This window comes from Zosterops lateralis (genome assembly GCF_965231275.1).
Source record: "Zosterops lateralis genome assembly, chromosome: 5".
Taxonomy (NCBI): Eukaryota; Metazoa; Chordata; class Aves; order Passeriformes; family Zosteropidae; genus Zosterops; species Zosterops lateralis.
Window position 1 is genome coordinate 68,209,510 of NC_139766.1, and position 20,934 is coordinate 68,230,443.

The 20,934-nt window shown below is 40.1% G+C and overlaps 1 long non-coding RNA gene across 2 annotated transcripts in view; it reads right to left on the reverse strand.

Moving 5' to 3' along the window:
* Positions 1-1,454: 1,454 nt before the first annotated feature.
* LOC310909603 overlaps positions 1,455-20,934 on the reverse strand; it is a 37,491-nt gene continuing 18,011 nt past the window's right edge. The window contains exons 3-6 of one of the 2 annotated variants that reach the window (XR_014590115.1): positions 5,912-6,039; positions 3,683-5,420; positions 3,224-3,355; positions 1,455-2,565 (exon numbers count right to left, since the gene is read on the reverse strand). This is a non-coding gene — a long non-coding RNA (uncharacterized lncRNA). Of the gene's footprint in view, positions 2,566-3,223; positions 5,421-5,911; positions 6,040-20,934 lie in introns of both variants that reach the window. The other variant, XR_014590116.1, reaches the window with a different exon arrangement.

The following is a 20,934-nucleotide window of genomic DNA, read 5'->3' on the forward strand; positions in this document are numbered from 1 at the left end:
AGACAAATCAGATGCTCTGATTCATACATGGGTATTTGAATGCTCACCCCCTGCTCTGAGCTGCTCTTGTTTGTGCACTGTGTCATTCCTGAAGAAATCTTAGCTCACAGGAGAAGAAAAGTCAATGAACACCCTGGAGGTGGAAGTTCCTTTGAATCTCTTCAGTAAGGAACATACAGATTTCCTGGAAGAAGTCCAGGGCAAGAGGCAGCCAAAGGGACTGTCAATCCAGGCAATGGATAAAATAGGAACAGAAAAATAGCTAAGTAAGGCTCTTCTACCCCATTTTCACTAAGTGCAATAAAGTGCTGTGCAGGTCTAAAGACTAGTAAGACACAGCAGTCCCCAGCAACCCATATTAGGCCATTTTCCACTACCTTATGGAAGATTTTAAGTAACACTGAAGAATGATTTACACTAATGAGAAGATAATGTATTGTATAAAATACAGTTTTATACACAGAAGACAATTTAATGTACAAAATACTGGCTTCTCCTGACCATCCTCTCAGCCTTAATAAAAACATTAAAGTTTTCTTTCTTGAAACATCAAGGAACAGCATAAATAAAAAGATAGTTTGAATTCCACAAGTTTCACTACTTATCTTTTTGTCAGAGAAAAAGCAAACTACTACCTGTCCAAACTGGCAAATCCACATTCCCTAGCCTGGTAAGTTAATTAAATTGCCCTGGCCTTGTTAGAAGCAGACAAAAATTATTAAGGCAGAAGTTCTTTTACCCTTAATCTACATTATCCCTGCCCCTTATGAACTGCTTGCAAGATTTCTGGGTATTTCTACTTTGGCACACTGGCTTACCGACCTTCCTTTTTTATATCAGACCACTTCACCCTCTTGCATCAAGTAGGAAGGACAAGAACCAACTTCAGGCTTTTTATGCCAAAGGTCTGTTTTCACTTGTGTCCCTTTTCTTTGTCCTCCATTTTCTGGACTACTGGTTACTGACTGTATATAACCCTGGCACTGTTTGTCACTTGTGAAAAAACAAAAATTTTTCAGAGCATGTATACTGAATCATAAAGATCTAAGAAAGCACAGAGAATGACTGTAAATGTTAGACCGATCACCTAACAAGGGAAAGCATCTATTTTTTTTAATTTGACAGAAACCATATGAAGTGGCATAAAACACACTGCAAACTATTAAAAAAAAAAGTCTTCCTTTTCATTTCTTTCCTGCTTTGTAGAGCGTACAGCAATGCAAGATAAAAAAAAACCTCACTGCAGGTTAGATATTCTGCTTTAAACAATGAAGAAAGGTTTCTTTCCCAGCTTTTAAAACTATTTCAAATAAAACTTCATAATTAAATATAATTAATGGAAAATTGAAATGATATTTCAAAGTGCCAACACAGAACATTTTAATATTTCTAGTTATTTATTAGCTTTGACATAAATTGGCCAAACTTAATAAAATCAATCAGGATATGATGAACAGAGCTAAGAGGGAAAGTTTGCGCACTGAACTAGGTTTAGCAATAAAGGAGAAAACAACGCAGCTCAGACAATGAGTAAGGAGAGCTTCCATGGCACATGATTATATCAGAGGGTAGAAGTGTTTCATCTCTGCTCAATTTAAAGGCAATTTAAAGTGAACGGTGACATTTCTCTCAGTGTGGCCAAATCAGTCGTGGAGAGGGCAGTGGCCAGGAAAGGAGACAAGAAAAAATCTGCAGGGTCTGTTGCTTCTCTGCCATACTCTTCATTTTTCACGGCACCTTTGAAAACGATGCTCTTTAACCTTTCCCTGCAGATCTGCCACAAACAGTGTTTGAAAGCGCATCAGCCTCCTTTGATCTCCGGGTATTGTTTTGGAAATTATCTCTTTGTCTCCTTTTTCCTCAGGCCGTTTCTGAGATTCTCGTGAGTTTTCCTGTTCTCAGGTTCAACGTTTCCACTTCCCTTCACGTTTTTGCCCTTTGTGCAGCAGTATCAAGTGGAAGTATTTTGCAGCCTTTGGAGTGCCATCAGCATCTCTTCTGACTTTTCAGCTGTGCCCTCAACATAGGGGTTCAAGCCTGCAGAAGGCGAGATTTAAGAGATGCAGCTATCCTGGGAGGCCTTGACAGGGTTTTTCCATGGGTTGAATAACAAACTAGTTATGTAATCCTCATAATAAATCAGAAGAGGAAGATCCAGGAGTGGAAACTGAGGTATTTGGGAAGGAATGATGAATCCCATGATATTGCTTCTGGGTAAAATCTAGATGCTTCAAAAGAAAGCCAATCCAACTAACTAATCCAGATCTGCCTACCGGCAGATCTTGCAGTGATAATGGGAAAAATGTGATTTACAAAAGCTATCATTCTTCTGGGCTAGGATCTTCAGTGCCTCCTTGTTTGCCTTTTGGCTTCCCATGAGTTAGTTCAGAGAAACAGCACTGTCTTGCTCAAGGAATGGGTATCAACTGTAAAGTCTACAAGAAGCTCCTAAGTAACAGGCAAGAAAAATGTCCTTGTCCAGAAGAGTATTTTTAGAGACCACTTTTACTATTTTCTCGTATATTCATCTACAGATGCAATCACCGTATTTACTGTCTCAGGTTTCTGAAAAGAAAACACAAGCAGGACAAGACACCTTAATTTTCCAGTCAAAGGCACAATGTTAAAGTAACACTTTTTTTTTTTCCTTGAAAAGGAGTGACTCTCCTGAATGGACCAATGAGATAGTAACGAGGAATTAAAATCTATGGTCTTCTATTGATGGTTTGATCTGGAAATTACTGAAAATTATTAAGATGAATCTTGCAGTCGTCCCTCTGAAATAGCTAAGTGAGTGTTCACACTTTCAATCTTTATTCACACAGAAGTCTTTGACTAATGTTTTCAGACAGATTTTGGTACTCTCACAAACACACTGAGTAGTTCTTTACACACAAATAGTAATTGCATTTACATTTCAGCAAGAAACTGTGTTTTATTAACTTGAAAGTTGTTTTTCTTCTCATTTGTTTTCTATCCAGAGGTCTTTGCTCATTTTTAATTCATTCCCATAGGCTCACTTCGAGGGAATGGTATAGATGTTTCTGGGAATTTGTCTGGCAGAGGCATAACTGCTGTCGGTGAAAACTCAAAGTTTGGGCAGTCACTACAGTCACTGCTGCCCACAGTGAAGGGAGTAGGATTTGTCAATATTAGAGGTTCAAGTGCCCTGTATTGCTACAGCTCAGCTTTCTGGGGAGTTACAAGGATGGGAGGCACTCACCAGAGCACAAGGGAGGAGAGTGAGGGAAGGAATGAAGGCTCATACAGGTGGGTCTATGGCTCTCCTGGCTCCAGTTAAGTGATGATTCTGTGATCCTGAGGATCACGTCACTGAATGCAGCATGATACTCAACTACAGAAGGAAAAACACACAACTGATCAACTGTTCAATTATGTTTTGCTGTGATTGCTTCTGCTTCAGCTCCCTCTCTGTCCTACTTTTAGATTCTTTTGTCTTGGATTTTATAAATGTTATAATTTTATAAATTTTTGGACTACAAATACACCTTTTCAGACTACAAATACTGCTGGTTACCTCAAATGGTACTGGTACCATTTGTAGTATATAAATAGTTTATTCTAAATTATCTTACTTAGCTGTTTGGAGTTTTTAAAATCAAATTCTCAGGTGGAAGATTTTTATTTTATAATGTCTCTGTCATTTCCCACAGTTACTTACTCTATTTGTCTCCACACTTGAGAAAATGCTTTCCTCTCACATCTGGCTCTCCGTATTTAATTTAAAATTTCCTTCTTAGACCTTAATCATAACGAAGAATATCTCTACTTGTCTCACTTTTTGAGGTCAAAACATGCTCACAGTGCATCTTAAAACATTTCCATTACCGTTTCCACTGAATGCAAGGAAAATATGTTGACTTCATTAAAAAAAAAGAATACAATTGAACCAGAGATAATTTTCATAAATTAGATGTACAGATTTCACAGCTCAGAAACAAGGATGTCGAATGTGTCCAGCCTATACAGCCTCCTACACAGAAACCACAAGGTTTCAACGACAAGTCAGTGAAACCATAGCATTCAGCTTTTTATCCAAGACAAGTTCTACCCAAAGGGTGCTGCTGCCTTGGTGTGCTGACGGCTCATACAAGAGTTTTTCCAAGGTTCGCTTAAGGTGCTGACCTGTGAAGAGAAATGAAACTCATTATGCAAACAAACTGTGCTATTATAGCTTCTCAAAGCTGTATGTGTGTGCACATAACAGATAAATGTGCAGCCACAGGGCACACACATCCCTGCTGAAGATACGTCTACTTACAGATGGAGACAGAGACATCTGGAAGAAAAGGTCATAAAGAAAAACTGCTTTTACAGAGTTACTAGCTTATCTGTTAAGGATAGCACGAGCTAGTCACCTCAGCATTCTTCAACCACCTGTAAACAATTAAGCAGCAGATCTATTTATGAAGTGAAAAGTCATAACTAAGTGCATTTCATTACCAGAGCAATTAGCGTATGAGAAACAGATTAGTATTCCTATTTAAGAGAATTCTAGACTAGAATAGCTACTTCTGCATCAGGGCTTTTATTGATAAAACTGCCTGAAAAGTTAACAACAAATCCTGTCTGAACAATACTATCATACCTTCAAGAGTCTTAAATGTAGACAAGGGTGCAGAGTTAAGATTCACCTAAGCATCCTTCCATAAAATGATTCTGCCGGAATCATGAAATGCTGTCTGCACTGGTACCAAATCGCTGTTCCTGGAACGATGCTGCTGAGTGGGAGCCACTGGCCCCTCAGCCTCACATGCTAAGGAGGCACTTGTTGCACAGAAGATCACAGTTGTATTCATTAGTAAAACCAGCAGAAGGGGTGTTTTGGAGTTCTGGCAACTCGTTTCCATTTGCAAATTTGTCAGGTGTGCCAAGGAGAAAATGGGGTTGAGAGTGAAATGACTGCAATCAAAACAAAGCTGAACAAACAAACAAACTCTCAAGGCCTTTGCAAGAGGGATTTCACTGTAATGACCCAAGGCCCTGTAACAGAGGCTCCTCAGATTGTGCAAATTATGACACAGAGCAGTAGTGACTTGAAGTAGAAACTTCTTTAAATGGCTTTGCTGCTGAAGAAAGCACCTACATTCCTACACCCCGGGAACTGCAGAGGTGACTTCTGCCTCAGCCTTCCCTTCAGCTACGCAGTGTAACACTAAAACCTCTCCTCTGCTGCAGGAGCTGAAGTACAGCACATCTGGTGGCTGATCCAGGAGTCTGCAGCACACACAGTAGTGGTGCTCAGGGCAAGCTGAGAACTTGGTGTGCAAGCAAGGACTTGGAGCCACTCCAACGAGAGGCAGATTGCATCCTCCAGTGCAATGTCACACTCCTCCTCCGTCCTCACTACTTCTTGCTGTGCCAGAGGTGCCCCAGCACCGTGAGATGTGACACTGTCCCTGGGAAGACACAAAAGAAAGGGCAGGAGAACAACGTGACTGAGTCCATAGGATTTGGAATCAACACTATCATTAAAAATAATTCTATTAGAAACAGAAGTATAAACAGTGAACACATACACAGAAATGAAGGAGGCTACAATCTGTTTGTACAAAGTACAAAGTATTTTGGTAGTACCTGAAAACCAGAAAGCAGAACTAGTCAGAAATAACTGCTGTTCAGTCATCTGCTTCTACCAATAATAGCCATAATAAAAAGAAAAAAATTGCATTTTATGTTGAGGTTAACTTTATGTAGAAAGTATTAATATGGCCAAATCAGAGCAGATCTGCTGGAGGAGGGAAAAAGGGACACAGCCCCTCAGTGGCTGTGCCCTGTGTTTAGCCCTGTGTAAGAGAGGAACAACTGCACTGCTGTGGAGATCCCACACCAGCTCAGCAGCCTCACTAAACCCATGGAGTGACTTCCAAAAGAATCTGTAACATCATACCTTTAATTTTGCTATCAAAACTCAAACTGCAGTGTCATGCTGATCACCATGCAAGGCCTGTCAGGATATAGGGAGTCCCAGCTGCCAGTGGAAGAGTTACCTGTGCACCAGACACATCCATCTTGAACCTGTAATGGTTTGGAGGTTATTTGTTTTATGCTACTGATATTGCAACACAGAAGTGACTCTATTCTGACTTCTGTTCATTAACAACAGTAAATTAACAAAGAAAGCATTTTGCTTTGTGCCATTCTGCATCCTCCATTCACTGTCCAACACTTGCATGTATCTCTTCTGATATTTCTTCCTCAACATTTGGGATGAACATGACACACACTGTTGGGTTTCAGCACTAGCACATCCCTGCTTTTCACACTCTAGGCCTGTCTCTTAGTGGAGTCACTGGGAAATGCGTTGGGGATGTTGGAAAACAGACAACACTCCTGTGTGAAAGGCTGCACTCTGTGGGCCATCCTTCTCAAGGAGACCTGCAGACCTGCCATGCACCGAATCCCCGAGCAGCAGAAGTCCTGGCTGCCACACAGAGCAGGAGCAATGAATTGCCCCAATCTCTCCCCACTGGTGGCTTTCAGCTGAACAACTCCTTTCTGCCCACAATTTTTAAAGAGAACTGTGGTAGCCAAACATCCTGTCAGCTGCTGCCTTGTCTTCTGAACGTGGCTTGTCCTCTGGTAGTGGGGAAAGATTACGAGCACTACTGTAAAGAAGAATGAAGCTCTCTATGAAAGCTGAAACACAGCTCAGGCACAGCTCTAAGCTCTTAGAGGGATCAAACTGTTCAAGCCTTAGGCAGGAGTTTTTAGCTCAGATGCAAAAGGAACTGCATGATATGGCTGACTGCAGTGGCAGAAGATGCCACTCAGTCACCCAGTGAGGCTTCTTCCATCCTACATGCAGCGAAAGTTGTGACCCAGGGGGTGGGAGGCTGCTCCCAGCACTAAAGGAGACTTAAAAGGATGTGCCCACAAGAGGAGAGTTTTGAATATCTGGCTCTGTGCAGGGTGGGTCTAAGCTTGTCTCAGGCTCTTGGTGTTGACAGGATGTTTCCTTAGTACAGTTTGTCATTAGTAGTTGGTAGGGATACAAATACACCGAACTATGTGCCTATAAATCATTGCTGGCTTGATCTAGGAACAGGATGTGAAAGAAATTGGCTACAAGTTAGCCCTGAGGGAACATTATGGAGAATGTAAATGGTTTTATATTGTTGCCTGTTAATATTTTAGTGTTCATGTCTCCACATTCAGAGTTATATTTATTCTGATTTTTATGTCAAATACAAGTTAAGAATAGATTTTTTCCTAGGTTAGGTTTGCCCTTTACAAAACAAAGTTAAAAGACCGAAGAATTATACCAAAGCTTAAAACAGGAAAATAAGATTACAAGGGGGTAGAACTGACTTGCTAAGCTGTCAAAACTATTTTGAAGACCAGTTTCTCTAAATCTGTTTTACAGGAATTTTCTTCCTAGTCTCCCATTTTCCAGCATAGCTCTCATCTCTTGTCTCCTACAATCCCCCCTGCAAGTCACATACAGTACATACATGAAATGTCACAAACCTGTTATAAAAATTCTTTGAAAGCAGCCCTGTAAATTAGAGACTTTCTTGGCCGAGCCATAGCAATGACTAAGCCATGGGAAAAGCCTCCATTCAGGTCTCCTGTAAAGGAAAATGTGGGTGGGGGAACCGGGCTTTCGGGGTCGAAGTCATGCAGCTCTCGGGTGGCGCCGTGGCAAAGAGGAAAGAAGAGGGCTCGGCCCGGCGGGGTAGGGCCGGGAGGTTTCTCACATTTCCACTTTCCAGCCATCCCTGTGGGGCCAGGCCGGCGACAGTGTGAGAGAGAGGCTGTCATTATTTGACTCAGCATGTTCCTAAGCCACAAGAGAACAGTGACGTATATAAAAAAACTTGCTGCTCGCTCTTATCAGATAAGAGGGATATCAAGGAGTTTTCTCCACTGCCTAGGCAATAGAGGAAGCCCTTCTTTGTCCTTGCATTTCACTTTCTCTGTCAGCATGGCTTCCTTGATGCAGTTCTTGTGGCCTTACAGCCTCTAACACAAAACAGAAGACTATAGAGCAGCTTTAGAGACCTGATATGCAAACACAAGTTACCACACTGTTAGATGCCCATTGTTTAACTTCCCATTTACTCCACCAGCTTTAAAACTGATCTCAGATATAACTGGTTTCATTTGGAGTAGCTCAGACAGAGCCATCTCACCTCCCATGATTGTGGTGGAGATCTGTCTCTGCCCCTTCAAGCCCAGTGCTTCTGAAAACATATGAGGAGTTACCCTGTGCGTTAACTGAAGTTTTTAAATAGTTCTGAAGTTGTCTGGACCAGCAAAAGCCTTCAGTGATTTCTTTGCATGAAATGCTGCCAGCTACACATGATGTCACAGCTTAATAGAGTCCTGTCACACATCCAAGTGGAAAGTTCCCAACTACCTAGCAATCAAATAAAGATGTATCAATGACTGACAGTGCTACCACAACCACCTACTGTAGCTGGGCTCAAAGAAACTTCGCAAAAGAATCCACAATGGAAACACTGACAATAAGAAGTAAAAGCAAACATCATCACCAGCCTGTTTCTTTACTGTGAACACTTCCAATAGTAAATCAAAAAGTAGACTGAGGATAAATGTACGTTCAACCACATTACCAGTCAACAACCTACAGAAAAGTTATGGTAAAAAGGAGCAGAGCCAAGTCCCCTCTTTGTGTAAAGAATACCACTATTGGAAATAATCTCTCCATGCTCTCAGCAGCCCCAGGGAGGTGTTGGACAACAGATAAAAAAAGAATTTCGCAATGCTTCACAGGAATGGGAGAAAGGATAAAAAGTAGTATTGGTCACCATGTGGTTTCTCAAACCAAAGATGCTCCTTTAATGAACCCTAGCCATAAATTAACAGACATTTCAAATAAAACCTACTGAGATCCTCTGTACTTCAGTGCAGCTGTGCTGCTTATCTAAAATTATTTTAAAATGTGTCTGTAGGGGCGGGGGGAAATCATCACACTGCCTTTTCTTCAAGAAATCAAATTTCAGATTATGTGGTAGAAGAAAGTAATTTTTTTCTTACTTGTATCAGTTCTCATTTTTCCGAATTTCTGTTCTGTTGGGTGTTAGTAACTATCCCTTTCACCAGGAGAGGTTCTGTGTGTGCATGCATGAGACTGAGTGCAGTTATGTGTATTTACACATACACCTATAAAATTTATTCCTTTAGGCTATTCATTTTCTGAATGGGGAAAAATCACTTAAGCACATGAACAGCATAAGTAATCATTTGTACACAGAAAAAAAACATGCTCAAGTACATCAGATAGAGCTCTCACCAGCTTAAACATTCATTTTTAAATGAACAGTGAACAAGTGAGTCAGCCTGACAACTCAGATTCACTCACCAGGCAGATTTATACAGGTGCATTTTATACAATGCCAGCATATTATACAGGTTGCCAGACATCCAACTGCAGTCCAGACTCTGTGTAGATGTTGTAAAGCATCCCAAAGCCATCTGGAATCTTCAGATTTTCAGAGGAAAAGATTTATTTTGACAGACACATGACCATCTTTTTATTCATCACAAGTGAAGGTGCCCAAGTGACTTTAACTGCCCTCTACTAATTCCACATATAGGAACCCCTCAATGGTATTGATAGTAATTAAATAATGATAATACATAAAAGTAATTAAAGCAGTTTCCCCCCTCTTTGTAATGAAATATCAAGATCAGTGATTTTAAAATTAACTGATTCCTAGAGCCGGAAGTCCAGTAAGTCCCTAGTGTCTGCACAGACTTTTGTCTGGACTTCATACATTCTTCTGCATTTCCAAGGAAATTCTCAGCTGCTGAAGCACGTAACTGAATGTGTTTAGGTGCCACAAGCATTGGACCCCTGCCACAGGCAAGTGTCCCTTGGGCCTGACTCACCAAGATTTGGTCCCTACCCTTCCAGTACTGCTCCCCTCTTGGTAATGGGTGTGCTCCAGGGATTCATCTCTCCCAGGACAATCTATGTCCCTGCAACCTTCACTTCCAGTGGACATGTCCTCCACTTGTTAATATATCTGCTACTGGTTCCAACCAAATATAACACAAACTTCAGCTGGTTTAAATGCTAAGATGAGCTTTTACTCACAGCTCTGAGTCCAAGCTGAGAATGAAAAAGCCACAGTTATAGATGTCAGGAGGAAACAGCTAACAAACACTCCTTAAGCCATAAAGTAAATTTAAACTTTGAAAGAAGTCCTGTCATATTTCTCCAGAACAGTACAGAAGAGCTGCAGATATTCTGAAGAGATTTGCTGCTGGTGTGACACAGAAAAAAAAAATGCAGAATCTTTGTTTACCTAGGCCGGTGGTTTCTAAGTACCAACTTTTCAGTACGTTCATCTCTTGACTCAAAGTGAAAATGGGAATTCACCCTTTTCTCTTTTTTTCCTGCCCAATGTGCAGATGGGGCACATTTTCTTTCACTCCATCAATCCCGGCCCCCCCACGCACGAGCTGGCGTACATGCACCTAGCCAGTGGAAAAGAAAAAAGGGTTACTCATTAATCCATTCTACAAAGCTTTCCAAACTGAAATGGGTGGGTTCTCCATCTCCAGCAGGGAGCAATATATAGGTAGGTGCAGAGCTTACCTGAGCACAGCTCAAACTGGAGTGTTACATTTGAACAGCACAACTTTGCTCCTGGCACATTTTAAAATATTACTCATCAGGATGAAGAGGATGGTTATTTTCTGCATGTTTTTCTTCTGCTCCACTATGGTGCTGACTGCAGCTTCACCCAGAACAGTAAAATACAGACAGATTCACCAGAAAATTTTACAGTTAGAAACTATGGTGAAAGATAAGGTAAGTGATGGTATTTGTCATAATATTGAAATTACTTTCAAGCCTTATGTATTTCTTAGTACATATCTTGTGAAGGACACCACTTTCAAATGTTAAAACTTTTCTAACTTAGATTTATTTTATTTCAGGATGCTGAATTGCTGCACACACCAGAAAACCCTGTGGTGAGACTGCTTTAACATTTTTTTCATAATTATAGAATTTTGATTTTGTACTGGTTTATTCCACTGACAAGTGGAAGATGTCTTCTTCTTCTTCACAGCTCTGCCCTAGTACTCTTAATACAAGCTAGACTGAATAAGCAAATACTTTCTAAAAGTTCCTTTTTCTGAATATTTAATGGCAGAAGTGTTTATATTTTGGCATGTTTTGGTACTGTATGTGTATCATAATCCACCAATAGACCCAGAGTTGCACATAGTCAATTTAATTAAGAAATAGTGCTAGGAGTAAGGATTCATACAAGAGCCAGACAAGCAGCAGTGCTTTTGGGAATGCAGGTATTTGGCGTGGAAGTGCCTCCAGCTGCCATGAGCTCCAGCATGGCTGAGCTGCCCCTCTTGCCTCCCCCTGCAGCCAAATGGCAATAGTGGCACTGCAAGGCCACTGAGTGCCTCCTCTCATGTGCAATCACACTGCTCTGAGACTATTTGTGCAGGGGTTATGCAACCAACAGGAAGGCTAAACTGCACCTGCAAATATTCTCTTCAGTTTATAACTAGTTAAAAATACAAGAGCAGCTCCCTGTGAATCGCTTTGAAGTACAGATACTTATTTGTACATTATTTAGTGCTGGTATTTTGCATCTTCCAAAGTTAAGTTATTATATACAGTGAGTCACCAAGTCTGTGCACCCTCAAAAGTGGTAGGAGGCAGGACGTACTGTGAATTTAAATGCTAATCATTGTAAAACTATGTCTTGAAAACTTAGAGGGTAAATGCATTCTACTTTGACAATCCCTCAACATGCAACTGAGGTCTAGAGCATCCACTGGCTATTTAACATTATACTTGTGTTATCAGCTGTCTTAAATTTTTAAGCCCTATTTTGTAGCACAAGCAATTTTGATTGACATACATAAGCGATCACTGTGCATTACTATGCTGCAAAAGCTGCAGGCATTCTTAAAAATTTATCTACATAGATTCTAAACTCCCTTGCAAAGCAGCTACAAGAAGAAAAGAAAAAACTCACCTCATTTCACACAGGTTTTGGTTAGCCTCCTCCTAGGCTTTACAGCTGGGTACATGTTTAACTTGCCAAAAAATATACAGAAGCATGACCAAACCAGATACATTCCTTTGAATTGCTAGAAACAACTGCAGTGCACAAATTCATTGCTGGGCTTTTTTTCACCAAAACTCTTTCTAACTTGTGTTGTCAAAGTGAAAATGAGGAGATTATTAGCTGTCATTTTACTCCAGTGTTTGCTACTGCCTCTGAAACTAAGCAAATACAACTCGTGACTAATTGCTTAATGAGGTTGTTGGGGTTTTTTTTCTTAAAAAAAGTCATGCTCACCTCAGGAAGGAAAATGACAGTTCACTTGCAGCTTAGGGCTTTACTGTCTGATTCTGGGGGGTCCTAAGTGCCTCCTCTGAATACTAGAGAAGATAGAGAATTCACACAGTAAGAAGGTATTAAGTTGATATGGCTTTGGCTTCTAATGAGAAACATGTAAAAAACATTAGTGTGCTAATAGTAATTATCACCAGTAACCAAATCAACAAACTTTTCATCCTACAGAGTGACTAAAATATGTATCAGTGTGCCAAAGCAGTGCTCAGGGTGATTAGGTGCCATCACAGCCTAGTGAAACTCAATTTAATAAAAAGTCACATAACTGCATTTCAAATACCAAAATATTTCAATTTGTTTTTATTATAACTTGCTCATGCCAGATTTGCATTTGGTCTTGAATATTCAATGAAAAAAATCTATCTATTATAACATATAGAATTAGGTGGTTTATCCCTATCTGCTTTGGCTTCCTTGAGGTTCCTTTGTGTGGACTGTTAGCCCCAATTCACTCCCACACAATTTCCTTCTACCCTCAACAGTGAAGTATCGTTTCCTTTGAATAAAGAGAGGGTAGAGGACATCAATTCAAGGGAAAACGGGCTGAGGCTGAAAAAAGCAGAGTTAAGGCTGAGGTGATTCCAGCCTGGAGGGAAAATAAGCTCTCTCTTGCTGGTGAGTGGCACAGCAGCTGAACTGGCACGACGCTGATGGGCCCCGGATCTGTATCTCAGCCCGCTCATCACTAATTCCGGAAGCTCTATGGGCTCATCTGTAAAGCTAGTTTGAGTCAGATGCAGAGAACTGCTGCCAACTGCCTCTGAGACAAATATTTGACATGTTTCTAGCCCCCCTCAGACATTTCCAGTGGTCTGTGCTCCTTCATGGCTCATCCCCGAAGTGCTCAGCCCACGACAACACGCCTGGCCCCACAATCCTTGCGGTGCCCTGATCGCTGGTTGTCTCAGCTCTAAGTGACAGCTCAGCAAAACAGAAAAGGCAGCACAGATGAGAAATGCTGGTTACTCAGCTCAGCACAGATGAGACCAAAAATGTTTTCAGTTTCAGCTGGAAAACTGATCTCTTTAAAAGACGAGTAGTGTTTTTTTCCAGTAAGCAAGGCAGTTTTTACGGTAAGGATGCCTGAAACAAACACAAACATGTGCCTTCTAAGGAAACTAAAATGTTCTAACTGACCAACACAGAATGTTGCTAGTAAAATTTGCTATAAGCAACATCCATGAAGGCTGCCTTGTCTCTGCCCAAGGAGCAAACTGCAGTGACATCTCATAAGGCAGCAGTTGGTACACATAACAAGGATGATGGGTTTGGAGCCTTTCTAAGATGTGTGATCAGCAGATTCCTTCTTCAGGAAACAGAAAGCAACTTACTGGCTTCAGTAAACATTGCTTTTCTTTCTCTGTTTACTGTTAGGTTAGTTTTGGGGACAGTTTCTGTATCATTTCTGATGCTATCATATAAGAACATTTCAATTGTATTTGAAAACATGCAGTTCTATGTCAATTCTAATTATTAACTAGGCATTATTAGAAAGGGCACAAAAATGAAGAAGAAAAAAAGTATATTCCCACACGTGGCACTGAGAGATATTTGTAATATCTTAAAAATAAAATGCTTGTGCTTTAGTAGGTGAAAACCTACTACACATAACTGATATACTCTTCAGGACTGTTTTCTTTCAAATGCTGTCATGATTAATAGCCAAGTGGAATTCATTTCGTTAGGAAATACTTAAATAATTAAGCAAGAACAACCAAAGTAAAGCCTCAATATCACCTGCAAAACTAACTTAAGAAAATAAGGTACAGCTGAATATTCTCAGTTAATATCCTGGATACTTTCTTCTGCATATGGACCACAACCTAACTTGTGCAGGAAGAAGTGCTGCAACATTGGCTTTAAAAGAGTTCCTTCTTCTCCTGCCCTAGGAGAGATGTCTGTACACAGCTGTGACATGCTTCAAGAAGGGCATCCAGAAATTACAACCAGCGAGTAGCCAAGAAAGTTCTCAGTTCACCAAAGCCATTAGAATTGTGAACAAATTCACCTACAGAGACCCTGGAAAGGTAGGATTTCCTCACAGTGCCCATAATTGTGATCATTGCTCCTTATTTTCTGTAGCAGATGCCCCCCGCAATGATGGAATTGTAGAAAGCATATCTGTTAGAATTTGCCTTTCATCACTCTGGAAATTCAGATGTTCAATTTTTACACTTTTGGAGAAGCATTCCCTGTGACCCTAAAAAGGCACATACATGTACTTGGCCACCACACAATGTGCTGGCAGAAGGACATGGATCACTGCAAAAAATGTGAATGAAAGGTGTCATTGCTGAATTCCTTCCCTTTCAAAAGAGCTTGTGTCAAAGTTTTTCCATCTAGAAAAGGCATTGATCACAACCCCATTGATTTTTCAGTAAGAAAGCTTGATGTTTGATTTAGGATTGTGACATGCTGTTTAGGAGTGCCATGATTCTCTGTATCTTCCAGCAGTGTGAGTCTACATGCGATTCTTATGAGAAGAAAACCCCCAAAGAATTTTTGAAGAGCTTTGCAAATCTAATGCAAATGGTAAGCAGAGTTCATTCCTCCTGGGTGCTTTTTGACATTTCGCAAACCATTGCAGATATCCTTATTTTACATCCTTACTAACAATGTGTTGTTTTTACAGCTATTCAAGAACTAACCTAGGACACACCAGAGCTGAAGGCTACTGAAAATCTACTTTTTAAGCAGACACTATGTTATATTTAAGATGTGAAAAATGTAAATACTTTCCAGTGCTATTATTATGTGTTCTCTGTGTGTGGTAAGTGAAAGTTTCTCCCAAAATATTAAGAAGACTTATTTGGATGGGTATTTGTAAGATAAATGCCATTTTGCAAGTGATTCTAGCTCCACCTTACAGGGAAAATTAAATTCAAATATCACAAAAATAGGCACTTGTAAGGGACTTAACTGACCCCTTTCTGCTAAACTAGAAATACATGAGATGGTTACCTCTGTATTTTTGCTTTGATCTTAACTGAATCCCATGCAGAGATTTCTGCAACTTTTTACAGAAAAATTATCAGGGGCTTTGAAACCTCAAAGGAATCTGCTTGGACTGATCCTTATTTACAATACTATCACACATAGAGCTTTATTTATAAGTTCTTAGACTGCATCTTAGTTAACTATGGAAAAACATCCTGCATTTAACTGCCTTCTCAATACTGGAAAAACATTTACAAATCATACTGTATGGCTGTGGTGAACATCTTGAAGCTAAAGGCACATTTGCCATGGGATTCAGTAGGGAGGATTCTGGGGGAAATCCTGTTTTGGAAAATGGAATTTCATCTACGTTGCTCCAGCTTAACAAGACAGATACAGCAGAGGCATGAAAGGCTGGTATAACCAGCCACTGCAAAACATCCAATAAACACAGTAATTGATGATTAGTCAGAATGAAACAGCTCTAATGCATATTGCTTTTTCTCAGAGGTCAGCATTTACTCTCATAGTCATGTACCATTAACACTATTCATTCTGTCTCCTCCTGATTAATTTTAAGTTTTCTATTTGCTTTTTTTTTCTTTAAAAATCTGTCAAGCTTTTTGCTATGTGGAAACTTTCCTGTACAGCTGCTGAATCCTGAACATTTCTGTGGAACTATGGCCAGAGACACCACTGAAAATTTTCTAAATGAAAGTGAGTATCACAGCACTTAAAACTAGTTTTGGCAGCTTAATTATATACCATCATATTCTGTTTGCAAGGATTCTGAACCTCTGGGTTCTTCCATCTGAGCAGTAACTGCTAACCTACCCCAAATAGATATTAGCCCCACATGAGGAAACTGATCTTGCAAAAGAGCATAAAGCTTTCCAGTAAAAATTAACCTTTCATCTAATTTTCTCTCTACTTAGTAGAAATGTGGTAGAGAGAGGAAACTGGAAAACTGCATCTAGTGTTAAGATGGAAAATGACAAGCTTAGTTACCTCCAAAAATAATGAGGTAGTATTAAAAATATTTCCATTCCTAAAATGTCATCAGCCTAAAGGAAAACTAATACAAAAAACTTTGCTGCCTCCACATTTTCACTGTCCTGAAATGTGAACCTCCTCAAAAATGTACATCAGAAAGAGGAAGGAAGATCCTCAGGGCACAACAAACCAAGTGAACTCTCCTTGTTCCTGGTGATGGTCCTTTTGATTTAGAACGTCTTTTCCTTCTCCTTTTCTTTTTCTGTTTCAAAACCCGCTTTTCCTCTGTGAAATGTTCTATCTCACAGCTCAATGTTTCCACATTACTGGGTCAGAATTAACATTCTAAGAAAGAACTACCACTCATATATAAGTAATCAAAGTCCTGAGTTTAAATGATGTTCTTTCTGCACCTTCTATCCCCTCTTCTCTGACTCACCTACCCATGAAGTCCCTCCATCACCAATCGGTGAGCACTATGCAAAGCTGCCGCTGCAACTGCAACAGTTTTTAAAGCCCATAAAATTCCATTCCAGATTTGGATAAAAGCAACTGGGAAAACATTGAAGTATGTCCTGCAGTTGCAGCATACCTGCTGATGTTTCTACATTTGTGTTTTTATGGAGGGGTTTCAATTTAATGTCTTTATCATGAATTAACTAAGATTTTTCTGTGAGTCCCGGAAGGACAACCAATAAACCAGCACTTCTCATGCAGCTCCATGGAATATTTGCATGTGTAGGGTTTTGGAGCAAGAGCTTTATTTTTGTACAAAGAATACAGTATGTATTTCTTGATCTGTAAATGTATTTTCCAGTAACTTGCTAAGTGCATTGAAATCACTGTTCTAAAAGAGCCTGTTAAAACCTTTGTTGAAATGGGATTAGCATGTCCTGACAAACACAACATTGTGTATTACATATTTATTAGCAATCATTACAAAGCATTGAGAAGCAAGTCTTGTACCTGGGATGGACATTTTCCGAATGAAAATGCCCTACAGGAATGGCATAAGCTAACTAGGTACTCCTGCCTACACTGCAGCAATGCCTGGGTTTTGTCCAAGAGGCAGCATGTAATGTAATAAGTAATGCACCTATTTCTGTTTGGTGACTTGCTTCACTGTTTTTAACTATGGATTTTTTCATACCAAACATAGTGCTAAAGCTTATTTTTTTTCTCATTTTAATCACAATATACTTGTTTATTAATGGAGGTTATTTCTTGTACCTGCAGAAAAACTTAACTTAAAATGCTCACTTGTATATTCAAAAAACTACTGAGAAACTGCAACAAATGTAACTTTAGAGGGTTAATCACTCTGAGATCTTCCTGAAAACTGATATTATTGGACAAGCCAGTCCAGCTATGTGTGGAGAGTATTAATCACAAAATTAGCACAGCTGATTTTGGCCAAGACCACACCTCTGGGCAGTCTCAGCACAATCACTGTGGGAAACTCTTGCACTTCAAATATGCTTTGATTTACAAGATGTGTGGCCTTGTGTTCACTCTCTCATTTGTCAGAGTGATCAAAGACTGAGTGTATTATTCAGGGTGTGCTATTTGAAGAAAAGGATGAATGAAGAACAAGAAATCTGTGCAGGACAAACCAGTGTTTAAGTAGACATCACCTTGTTCTGCAACAGCATTGTCAGAAGGAAAAATGAAGATGCCCCAGGAGGAACTTGTGACCTTAGGAAGGACCAGATACCACAAATCTAAATGTGTACACACTCTTACTTCCTTTCATGAGATGAACTCTTTGTACTAAGTGCACTCTGCAGAAACAATGCGTGTTTCATTAACAGAGTACATCATGTAAGCCATAAAAGCTCAATACCTCCCAGGGAGGCTTTTAAATATATTTATGATTTTAATCATAAGTGCCCTTTGTAGGCACTTTGAGATGTGTTTTAGCATGGTATATACCATTTTGTATAGTATTTACTTTTCCTGAGAGGATTCTTTATTTTTGTACCAATTGATTAATTTAATTATTTATTGCATTTCTGTAAAGGGAATGTTTATACTAAGGACTATGTGGTCTGATTAATTTATATGCCTGTGATATTAAACAATTTTAGCTAATACCATTTTCTCTTGTTCTTTTCTTCAAAAAAATGTATTTTTGTAGTTATCTGTGTGAGAACTATTCCCTGTGGGTTTCCCACCCACGTGTATCAGAGACCCGGTTTGGAGTGGGGTAAATTGTTCCTGAGTATTTTTGCATCTCACCAAGTGAGAGGAGTCAGACTTGACTAACAGTTAATAATTGGATGAATCCCAGCGTATGTGATTCCTGCTGTTTTCTTGTGTGCAAAGACAGGAGGGATCCCTCCACCCAGTGGGAAAACCCACAGGGAACAGTTCTCGTTACAAATAGCTAACTACAAAACTTCCCTACAGTGTTCTCTGCTTTGCACTTATGCTGATGATCCATGTTATAACAAGAGCAAAGGTGAAAGAGAATGTCTCCCACTCAAACATCTTTGCCCAAGCTGCTGATCTCCGTTGCTGTGCTGCCACCTTTTGATGGCAGTTTGGAAATTCAGAGCAGTTCCAAACACAAAACAAGCAGGCTGAGTATCACTGTCATGACAGTGAGTTTTGGGATATACACAGACTATAACAACTAAGTTCTCCACTTCCCATTTAGCTTTCCCTTTTCCTCGTTACACGCAGCTGAAGGTTCAATTGTGTTGCCGTTGTAACATCATGAATACCGTGTTTAAAAACATCCCTTATCACACCAGTTAGGCTCTTCAGCAGCTCCTTTCCCTTTGCAAGAGGATGTACAAATGGATGCTGTGTCCACATGTCCCTTCATTAAGTGTCCAACAACCTATCAGTAGTTCTGCTCTTTTTAGACTCTTTGTAAACAATTCTCTTACTTTTAACTATTTCCATTTTTTTGATGATGACCTTATTATTAATTTTCTCTACTGTTTCCTGTCCTCTCTCCATGCCCACCCCTGGTTCTCCATCTTCCTCCCATTCTAATTCCCCACACTTGTTTTCCCATCTCCCAGTTCACTTTCTTCCTCCTGTTACACTTCCTCCAGCTTCCTTTCTGTTATCAGGGAACTTTCAGACACTCAGATGGTGCAAGATCATCACCTGCATGATTCCATTAAAATGGAAAAAGAGTTGAACATAATGCTAGTGGTCCATATAAAGTTTAGTTCCTTATGATCCACAGGAGAACATCCTGACAAAAAAGAAGTCAAATATTTTCACGTCTAAGCCAAAGAAGTGAGGGAAGCACTCAAAAACCAGCTGCAGCAAGAGATATCGTGGGTTTCATACCAAGGTTATCACAAAAGATCAGACAAACACTATGACAGAGCAGCTCTCTCCATCCTCCCTTAAACCCTTAAAAAATGTAGAGATAATGAGTGACAAAAGGGTCAAGGGCAGTGCCAGCTGATATGAGGACAGGATCTGCAGGGTGTGAAACACAGGAAAGTGATGGAGGTCGGCACCCCAAATTCAGGATTTCATCGAACCGAGAAGCAACTCTAAGTTTATCACTGCCCTTTATGAACGGCTGAGAAAAGCACCAGTGTAGAAAGCAGATCATTGCACAAGAGGGCAGCAGGCAGCTGAGAAAGGAAAGATCTTCACTCTCCTCCTCCTGACTCCGCCCAGCTCATAAATTTATCTACAAACCCTCTAATCTGGGGAAACACAGTTCAAAAAGGGGACTCAACTAAAAATGCTCCCATTTCTGTGTTCTCTTTTACAGGCACATTTCAAATGCCACCTACTTAATAATTTCTACTTCTTCCTATATTCTGTTCTTTCCCAAACAATTTACTCCTCATTCATTTTACTTCTCCCTTCTACCTTCCATCTCTCCTTTAGGGAAACCACTTTAGTTATGCCTGATATATGCAACTCTTGCATTAACACCAGACAGGACAAAGCACTGGCAAATCTTGCCACCTTATCTCAGAGGTGCCATTAGGAGAAGCATCACCTGAAAACAAAGAAAAAGAAAAAAAAAAAGAAAAAAAAAAAAGAAAAAAAAGAAAAAAAATTGGAACAGGATCTGTGCCATTCCTGGAAGATTTACACTTCCCTTCAGCATGGAGCACTTGGCCCATTTCTAAATTGCTAACCTAGTATCTGCATTCCTTATGGACTTACTGTCTTTCCCCTTAGGTGTCTCACATCCTGTAAGACAGCTGTGACACTCTACTGCCCCCCTATTTTACTTTCATGCATTCTTTCCATTTCCTGTTTTACACCCTGCAAAGAGCTGGACAAACACCAGGTAACATATGGAATGCAGCAGGTGCAGCTGGAGGTGGTGGGAAAGGTGTAGTACAAATTCCCAAACACCTGAGTTGGCATTGAGAATTTTTTTATGGCACTGAAGAACAAAATACTGGGAACCTATTGCCTAAAGCTCCTTTTCCATATGTTGCACTGGGCAGGGTTGGCTCAAACCATTCCCTCTTCTTCCCCCTACCAGTCCCCAACAGTCGCATTTTTTGGGGGGACGGGGTGAGGAGACAAATTATACTTGCTCTGGGTCAGTCCTCTGACCCAGACTCTCTGCCTTTTAGAACATGCCCTTGTGAAGGATAACTGTTCTGCATCAGAAGATTTC